The sequence below is a fragment of the Sinocyclocheilus grahami genome, unplaced genomic scaffold (assembly GCF_001515645.1).
Source record: "Sinocyclocheilus grahami isolate Dianchi unplaced genomic scaffold, SAMN03320097.WGS_v1.1 scaffold775.1, whole genome shotgun sequence".
Taxonomy (NCBI): Eukaryota; Metazoa; Chordata; class Actinopteri; order Cypriniformes; family Cyprinidae; genus Sinocyclocheilus; species Sinocyclocheilus grahami.
The window spans coordinates 365273-375113 of NW_015505954.1; positions in this window are offsets into that span (position 1 = coordinate 365273).

Below are 9841 nucleotides of genomic sequence, written 5' to 3' on the forward strand. Positions count from 1 at the left end.
TATATATATATATGGGGGGCCTGTCACAGTGCACTACGGTGAGGAGACGAAGGAGCGCGGAGACGAGCATCCACAATTAACAGTCTTTATTGATCCTCAGAAAGGAAACACAGGGGAGCCAGGAAACACACACGTAGCACATTGCATGGATGACACCGGACAAAGGAATCACGGAACAGACTACACTATAAATACTAGACTTAATAAACTAGACACACCTGAACCAAATAACTAATCAGACAAGGGAGAAATTAGGTCACGGAGCACATGGGGGGGGGGGAACAAACACAAAACAGTCCATGGGCGTGACAATTAGCAAATTAAAAATTGTACTTTTAAAGTAAAATTTAAAATTTTAAATGTAACAAATAAAGTTTTTAATAATATGTGATTATGCTTCAAAGAAGTACACTTATTTTGATGAATTGACTAACACACTAAAGCACATACAAAGTAGTGTGTTATTTGAAGTTATTACACGGCTCTGTGGAATACTTGATTCTGATTGGTCAGTCGCGACATTCCGAGGTATGCTATCCCTCGATAACAACCGGTAAAAACTAATAACAGAGGCTCATCCGGGTAACAGCAGTCGGAGCTGCACTCTTGCTTGAACTATTTTTTCTTGGTGGAAGCTTTTCTATTGTTTAGCTAATAAAATATTAAAACTCGACTCAAAATGGTGTACAATTATTTAATTATGCCATCCTGGTATCGCGGGCTCGCTCTCGTTTCATACAAATGCAGCTGCTGCCATTTTGCTACGATTCCCCTTCAGGAACTTGAGCTGCGTCGAGATTCGCTTTGGGAACGCCCTTGCGTGACCGCGTTCTGAAGCACGTGTCAAATCCGTCCAATGGAGCAGCGAGACGTCACGAGCAGGGTGACGTAAGCACCAGAAAGCATAAAAGCGCATCCGGCCGGGCGCCACCCAGCTTTTGCCCTTGAGTAGCGCTCTGCGTATGTGTCTGTCTATTTACTGTTGTCTGTCCGCACAAGCACTCATATATATAAAACAATGAGAAAGTCTATGGCGATTGAACGACATAACAAACGCTGTGTTTCTCCCTGCCCACGATATCTGGCGGCAGGGAATACACACGATTTGTGTGTCGTTTGTTTAGGAGCGGAGCATGCACAGGCTTCTTTCGAGCAGCTGATTGTCATCACTGCGAGCTCTCGCTGCGCACGCTCCGCTCTCGCCTGGCTGCGTTTGATGAGAGCGGCCAGGCTCGCGATCCCGCTGTTGCCGAGGCACAGCGCAGACTGTTGTCGTGGGGATCGCAGGTGGATTTAGCGGAGGGATCCGAGATGGGCTCATCCTTTTCTCGGTCCTCGATCCTCACCCGCTAGATCCGCGGCTAGAGCCAAAAGCTTCATCTGTCTTCCTCCGAGGAGGTGGATGTGATGAGTGTCGAGACAGAGGAGACTGTGGACTCGCCACCACAGTCCCTCGCGTATGAGGTGTGATTCGTGATTATGGGGTGTGTTTCGTGCATTCGCCAAAATAAAATATAGTTTGGCCAGCCTAGAAACAGGACGCTCGTCCTAAAAATAATTAGACGAGCATGTTCTGAATCCAGATCACAGCCTTCACGACGGGGGCCTTCCGTTTTCCCCAATCTCCCTGCTGAGGTGTCAAGATCGTGGGATAAACCGTACTCATCCCGTATTACAGCCCCACAGTCTCGAATTATTCAAAAGAACATCGTGGGGCTGAATGATAAGGTATATGGGGCGATGCCAGTGGTTGAGCAGACGCTTTCGAGCTATCTCTCCCCATCCTCAGCATCGTCCCTGAAGGCCCCGAAGCTTCCCACCAGGCCCGTTAGGCTTACATCGAGTCTGGTTGGGAAAGCTTATACGGCGGTAGGTCAGGCTGGCGCATGTTTGCACACCATGGTGGTGTTACAAGCATACCAGGCTGACCTGCTCAGGGGCACCTCGTTTCAGCGGGGTCATCCCCGCACTAGTGGGCCCCTTGGTGCTTCAGGGCTCAGTGAGCTCCGACGAGTGAAATTCCCAGCTGCCGCCCGTCAACGGTACACCACGGGAGAGCTCGCCCCCTCAAGTGAGGGTGCTACAGGGGGAAGTCGTGGCCTAATGGTTAGAGAGTCGGACTCATAACCTAAAGGCTGTGGCTTCGAGTCTCGTACCGGCAGGGATTGTAGGTGGGGGGAGTGAATGTACAGCGCTCTCTTCCACCTTCAATACCACGACTGAGGTGCCCTTGAGCAAGGCACCGAACCCCCAACTGCTCCACTGGTAAGGTTTTAAAACATTTTCGTCTTAATTCTTTTATTGCCTTAATTATTTTTGCGGTGACATGTTGTGTAATAAGTGATTTGACTGCACCGTTTCCCTTAAATGTCCATCTAGTTTGAATTTGCCGCTTGCTTGCAACTGCTGTCTTCACGGAAGCTTTGCATTCAAATATTTCAACTCAAATCAATATTTTGCATCTAATTATTTACTTATGTGGCAAGTAGCCATGTAATAAGCAGGATAATGTACATCCAGCCAGTTGTTATCTCAGAATAAACCCCGGCTGGATGTACATTATCCCTTACTTAATATTTGAAATGAACTAAACTGCAACTTCATCATTACATACGCATTTAAAAACACCACATACATGTTTCAAAACATATTAAAGCATATTTTAGTTTACCATAATGATTTTTGTACATTCACAGCAATTAAACCATATTTCAAAGACAATAGAATTATAAAATCACATATAAGTGTGCTTAGGTTGGTCAAAAAAGTGCTCTAAATTTCAGCTCATTGCATTTAATATAACATCAGTTCACACTTATATTATTTTAAAGTATATTATTTTGATAATAAGTACTCTTTTTTAAAAGTATTCTACTTATTTGGGTGAGAACAATATTCCAAGTCTTCTTTCTTGTATGAAAAATAGCAGCTTTATTATTGAGTCTAGCATGGTTTTGGTATCTGGCAAGAAGAATATATGTCCTGCAGGCTGTGTGCAGTTGATCATGTGTATGGAACCGGTGCTGACACTCTCAAGAATACTTCAAACCATTTGACCAGCCGGAGAGTTCCTTATTGTGACAATGAGGCCTGAACAGCCAGCGGTAATGGTGAAATATCATCGTAGTGGAGCACAGAGTTATCTATTGGGCTGTGATCATGACAGCTGTATTTTTTTTTTTAAATGTTTTACACTTAGTAAGTTCTCTGTAACTGAAGGCCATCCTCAACGGCTTTTATTCCTCCTCATCTTTCCTCTGCCTACACTATGGAAACTGTGAATAGAGGGGAGCTCTAAAGAGAGGCAATTTGCTTTCACAGTCCAGAGAGATGAAGATATAAAGATGGAATGAAAGAGATTGAGAGTGTGTCCCAAACCCCTTGGGTTCCTCCACAACACCCACTCACTGCATACAACGTTACTTGAGGTGAACACGCATGAATAAAGAAAAGCGGTAGTAAGAAAACAAATATAAACAGCATAGAGGGTTTAAAATGGAAAGACGTTATAAATACACTCAAATGCAGAGCTGTTCCAAAATTATATTTTCAGGTTTCCTTGTTCTATAGAAACCTAAGCATGATATATCAGTTGCCGGCTGATTTTAGACAATTGGAGTATTGGAATATATTATGCATGCTCATTTTACATTTAGATGAAATTTAAAAGCATAACCGGTAAATGTATAGCAAATCTGGTTGTGTATTATATTATATTATATTATTACATTATATTATATTATATTATATTATATTACTATATTATACTATATTTAAAGGTATTGTTATGTATAAATAGAATTAATTGGAGAGAGATTATGAGAGAGATTTTCACTAATTATGAAAATATAATTAGTGTTCATTTTTATACTGTACATTATAATGTTGCAATGCCTACATACACTTGTTGCATTTAAAATGACTGATTTTATTTTTAGATTTACGTTTTGTACATCTGCATACATCTAAAGTTACTTTTAATTTGTTTAGACAAAATAAGATAGCAATTTTGGTAACAATTTAAAATAAGGTTTTGTTAACATTAGTTTCCAATAAAAACAAAAATTGAAAAAAAAATACTTTTGAAACATTTATTAATCATAGTTAATGTTAATGTCTACATTTACTGATGCATTATTAAAACCAAAAGTCATATATCTTAACATGAATCAATAGGCCTGAAGTTGAAATGTACTAATTATGAACAGTTGTATTTTATTTTATTTTTAATTAAATATTGTATATACATGTTTTATTTATTATTATTTTTTAAATCAAAGTTGTAAAGACATATTATTGGAGTATGTTCAAATCACTTTTCAAAAACTACAATGAACGACTCGTTTGGACTACAACACATATTTTCCGGGATTTGTTATATCACAAATACCGACGAATGGGACGAGACCTGGTTGAGCGAGAAGGGTCTGGCTGCAGACTTGCACTTGCACTCTCAGACTTGCACTCTCAGACACTTGCACTTCCGCAATTGACATCACTTGCAGTCTTTTTTATTTTTTATTTTGTTCTATTTATTGATAACTTTTTGTTTGAATCTCTCAACATTTAATCTCTCATACAATAGTAACCAGGTGGTGAAGACAAGAAAAAAGAAACTAAATTACAATGTCACTTGCAATCGCCACTTGCACTCTCCGATACCTACGACGTCACTTGCAATCGACAAAAATCGTGCGTGTTGCCAATGGAGACAAGACGCTGTGGTGGTGATTAAATGATTAAAACTAATTATATACTATAACGTAAAGGGTCCTGCAAGAAAAAGACAAGACCCGCAAATCCGTGGCTACAGAACAGCAGAATATGAACGCAATGCACAAAGTCTCTCGTTAAGCGTTTTCCTCCTGTAGAAAAACATAAACACTTAATATGGCTTAATGTATTAAGATACATTAAGTGCAATTAAAATATACAATTTGATATATAGTTATTATTTAATGTACTACAAGGCAAGCAGATGGCCATGAACACAATGCGCAAACTTTCACTTGTCCTCCCATACAGCAAAACGCTTAATGTGGCATAATAACGGATGATAAAGACAATTCAGTAGCCTATATGTCTTGTTGTTGACTCAAAGTATATACAGAACAGCAAATATGAACGTGCATTATGAAATGCATTAAGTGATTTTAAAAGGATCAACAGCGTCTTGTCTCCATTGGCAACACGCACGATTTGTGTCGATTGCAAGTGACGTCGCAGGTATCGAAGAGTACAAGGGGCGATTGCAAGTGACAATGTAATTTAGTTTCTTTTTTATTGTCTTCACCACCTGGCTACTGTTGTAAAATGTTGAGAGATTCAAACAAAAAGTAATAAAAAATAGAACAAAATAAAAAATAAAAACTCCAAGTGATGTCGCTAGCGGAAGCGCAAGTGTCTGAGAGTGCAAGTCTGAGAATACAAATCTGAGAGTGCAAGCGCAAGGCTGCAGCCAGACCCTTTTGGGTTGAGCTGCACTAGAGAAGGTAAAAAATAATTTGTTTTTCGAACAACCTTATTATGGCCGCCTGTCCTAGTACAGCTGTTCTAGTTCTAGCCCCAGAGACATTTTAGATTTGCATCTTTGCTAATCGTTTAACAAACTACACTAAAAATAGCCTAAAAGCTAAAGATGTGAACTAACAATCACAAAAATCAAATTTTTGATTTCATATGGTCTTTGATTTAATTATTACTAGTGGTATGTTTACACTTCTGCTTTTCTTTTTTTTTTCTTTTTTACTTGAGCTGGTGCAAATGTTTTGATTGACCTGTACATGGTGAACTGAAGATGGTAAAGCTGAGATTTATACCTGTTGTTTCTCACAAAATTATAGTAGAAATAAAACATTCAGCTAAAACGATGAGTCAGGCAAATCTATGAAGGCCAGTGGATGTAAGGAGAAAATACTCTGCTGAATGTGCAAACTGTTTGCATTTAAACCAATACTTTTGCTACTTTCAATAGACAATATAATGTAAATCCCGCAGATATGATCCTGTGGGAGCTCTCCATGTCTCTGTGATACAACTGATGAGCTTGCAAAATGATCTAAAGATAAAACACATGACTGCATGAGCAGCAGTGGAATATGGATTAAATCTTAAATGACCATTTCCTGAACTCCGCTGACCCACTTCCTACAATCCCAACATGAGACACACAGTGATTATGAATCATTATGGAGCCTCTGAAGACCACGAGGGCTGTTAATCTTTGTGTTTGACTGCAAAAGCAAATTAATTAAAGAAAAATGTTCTTCCACCAGCCTCAAAATGATTTGTCATTGAATGCAGTTTATGAGGCAATTTTAGAAAATTTGCTTTTGTCCAATATTCTAATTTACTGTGTGATAACAGGTGCTGGTTGTAAATCGATTGTATTTAAAGTGTTCTGATAGTGGAATTAATTGAAGATAATACGAGAGCGTGTGCTGACGTTGCTGAAAGATGGTACTGGTTCAGGTTTATTTTTCCATTATGTTACATCAAAATATTATATTTATATTAATATATTTAAATAAGATACAGTAAAAAAAAAAGGTCACATTATATTATTTATTGTCTAAACCCTTGTACATGTTTTACATCATTGTTGTTCATTTGTCAAGGCCATAAAACACATACAGAATATTTGATCACAAGCCTTTTGAGAACTGGATGAGGTAGACTACAGTTTTTGCTACAAATTGAAGTGAAAATGGTCCTGTTCAGTCCTTTACAGAAAACAATATATTGATTTAACATTTGTAAAACATGTTTCGTGATCGAAAACCTGTATGCGAGGGAGTGACAATGGTCATGAATATTTAGTGGTTCCCACCTGAGAGACAAAGGGCCTCCCATAATGGGCCATCAACATGAATGTGACTGAGGCAGGTAAGAAATTATTTTGAGTATTATTTGTATTGTATTTATAATACAGTATAATAAAAAATATACACAGTGAAGGTTAAGGACACATGATTGAACATACTGATCTGAACACTGAGACTCGAACAGTAACACACCTTTGTGCCAAACATTAATTCATAGTGTTAACACTCACACTACTTTTATATCTTGTGGTTTTATATGTTATAAAACGTTAAACAAACATCCTGGCATTGTGAGACATTTAGACAATAAAATGACACATATTTCAAAATGTTTCACTTGATTCCATACATGTAGTTAGGAATTATAGTTTGGGAAAAGTCTAACTAGTAAAATGTGCACAAGTTATGTCACAATAACACAATAACAACAGATGCAAGTAAACTTAGGCTACTCATCAGAGTGATATCCTCCAGTGGATCCAGCTGCATGACGCATCGTGTTGTGTGGTAAATTCTGGGTTATTTCTCTCAGCGCGTCTTCTTCCAGAAACAAAAAGTAGCCGTGATAAACTCTACACGTTTGTTTAAGCGGAGGTGATGTGAACGTTTACATGCACTCGTGTCTAATGTGGATGCTTAGAATCTGAAAAGCACGATCGGCTCGTGGGCGGGACCGCATTAGATATAATGAGTTGAGACGGGAAAACTGGACATCTCATTGGTTTCATACGGATTACTTTAACAGAAAACATTTGTTTTGGACGTGACTTACTTCATTTATTAAAAGTAGACATTTTAAGCTTTCTATGCATATATTTCTCATGTCTTTGAGGCAAGTATTTGCGGAGATTCATGTTGTTTTATTTACGTGTCTGTGAAGAGAGGTGACAGAGACAGAGCCGGCAGAGAACGCACCCTGTTTATTTTCTTTATTTTTTAATAGCACATTGTTTTGTTGTTATTATGACTATACACAAATAAAAGTAGATCCTTTGCAGTTTCAAACGATACCTTATTCTTATCTGTATGATCAAAACTCAGAGTATTTTTTGTTCTTTTAGTGGTCATAAAGAAAATACGAGACAGACAGCACTGGTGCGGGCTTCGAACCCAGGGGGTTAAATATTTATGTTGTTTATATAAATTATTTATTGAATAATATTATTTAATAAACAACAACGGTCATCATAAAAGTTGCTAGGCAATTCAATTAAAAGAACAAAGGTGCTCTGATATAAGCTACAGCATTAAAGTTACATAAAATATAACGTAATGAGACTTTGCCATCAGGCAAAACGTATTTTCTCTGGAACAAATATAGATTAATAAGACCAAAGATTGCCCATTAGATTTACCCAAAACAAATTATAGCTTATGTTCAGAGCCAGCGGCAAATTCCAGAAGAATTGGCATAGGTGAGGCTGCCCTCAGCGGGTTCATGAGCACTGAACGGCCGCTGACGCCCTGGAGCTCACATCTCCGAAAACGTCGAAGCAAATTTTCAAATAGACGTTAACTTTATTAAAAAAACACATATCTGAAGTCTAAATAAGCACATTATAGCCTAAAAAAAATATTAAAACTACATTCTGTGACACAAAAACAGTATTATTTTTAAAATTATAGTGGATTTGGGCATCCGCCATGACACTCGCTGTGAGAAATACTGCAAGTGGAGTGAAACAAATGGTGAAACGGTTGGAGTTCTGATATCACTTAATATTGCACTCCTCTCAGCAAATCAGATTCGAGGACCAGAAAGAACTGTTTATTGTATTATATATTATATTATATTATATTATATTATATTATATTATATTATATTATATTATATATACATATATTTAATTAGGGTTGAGAAAATATATAGTGGTCAACTGTGATAATTTTAGTTATATATTTCAATCAAATTTATATTATATTATATATTATATTATCTATAAACAGAAAATATTATTTTATATATAATATATATTGAATAGAGGTTTTGGTTATATATTTTAATCACATTAATATATTATATTAATTGTTTCCATGTGCATATAGCCACTGTGAAATAAATTCCTGGTTCCAGGTGAACACATGACTAGACAATACTTAACACTTGTGTGAGAGCTGGCAGGTGTCACTGATGGTTTTCAGCGTCCACTCAATAGCACGCTGATGTGTTTTGATGTGTCTTTCTACCTCTGTTCACAGAGCAGCAAGGATCTAGGACATTAGCCTCCAAGACTGCATGGAAAATTCCTATTATAGAAACAGTCTGTCTCTTTTCCTCTTCCTCACACACACACACACACACACACACACACACACACACACACGTGCGCGCACACACACACATACACGCGCGCACACACACACACACACTCTATTGGTTCTCTGGAGCTCACACTGCATTACTTCTCTATTGTATATTCTCTCCATCACAGTTCTCTTCACAACCTATGTTGTACATTTTTACATCCACTTACACACATGAGCAGACAAAAGAAAGGTCTTTGTACTACTTCAAAACACACAAACACACTGAGTGGGACGAGTTCTAGCTGGAAAAGATATACAAGAAGTCTTATAGTTTACAAGCAGATTGTAAATTGATACTGCAGGAGGGTTGAGTCCCTTTATTAAAGCTTCACAGACGGGAATCTCATACCGCTGTGTGGTTGTTGTGTTCAAGCAAATCTGACAGCAGTACCTCTAGGAGCACATCGCCAACTCCCTCCAGATGTATAAATATCCATGGAAAATGAAACTCAGAATGGTGACAGGTGGTTTCCTCCTTTCCACTGTCTTATGCACAAACACACACACACACACACACACACACACACACACACTCTTTAAAAGTGTCTGTGTAAGGGTGAAGAGCATGAAATTAGGCTACAGTCCTCCCAGTCCTCCCTGATTCAAGCTGCCGGGGATTTTACTTCTCAATTAGAGCTGGGTTTTGACACAAATTCGATTCGAATCAATATCGATTATTTTGGATATATATAAGTACATGCCACATTTTC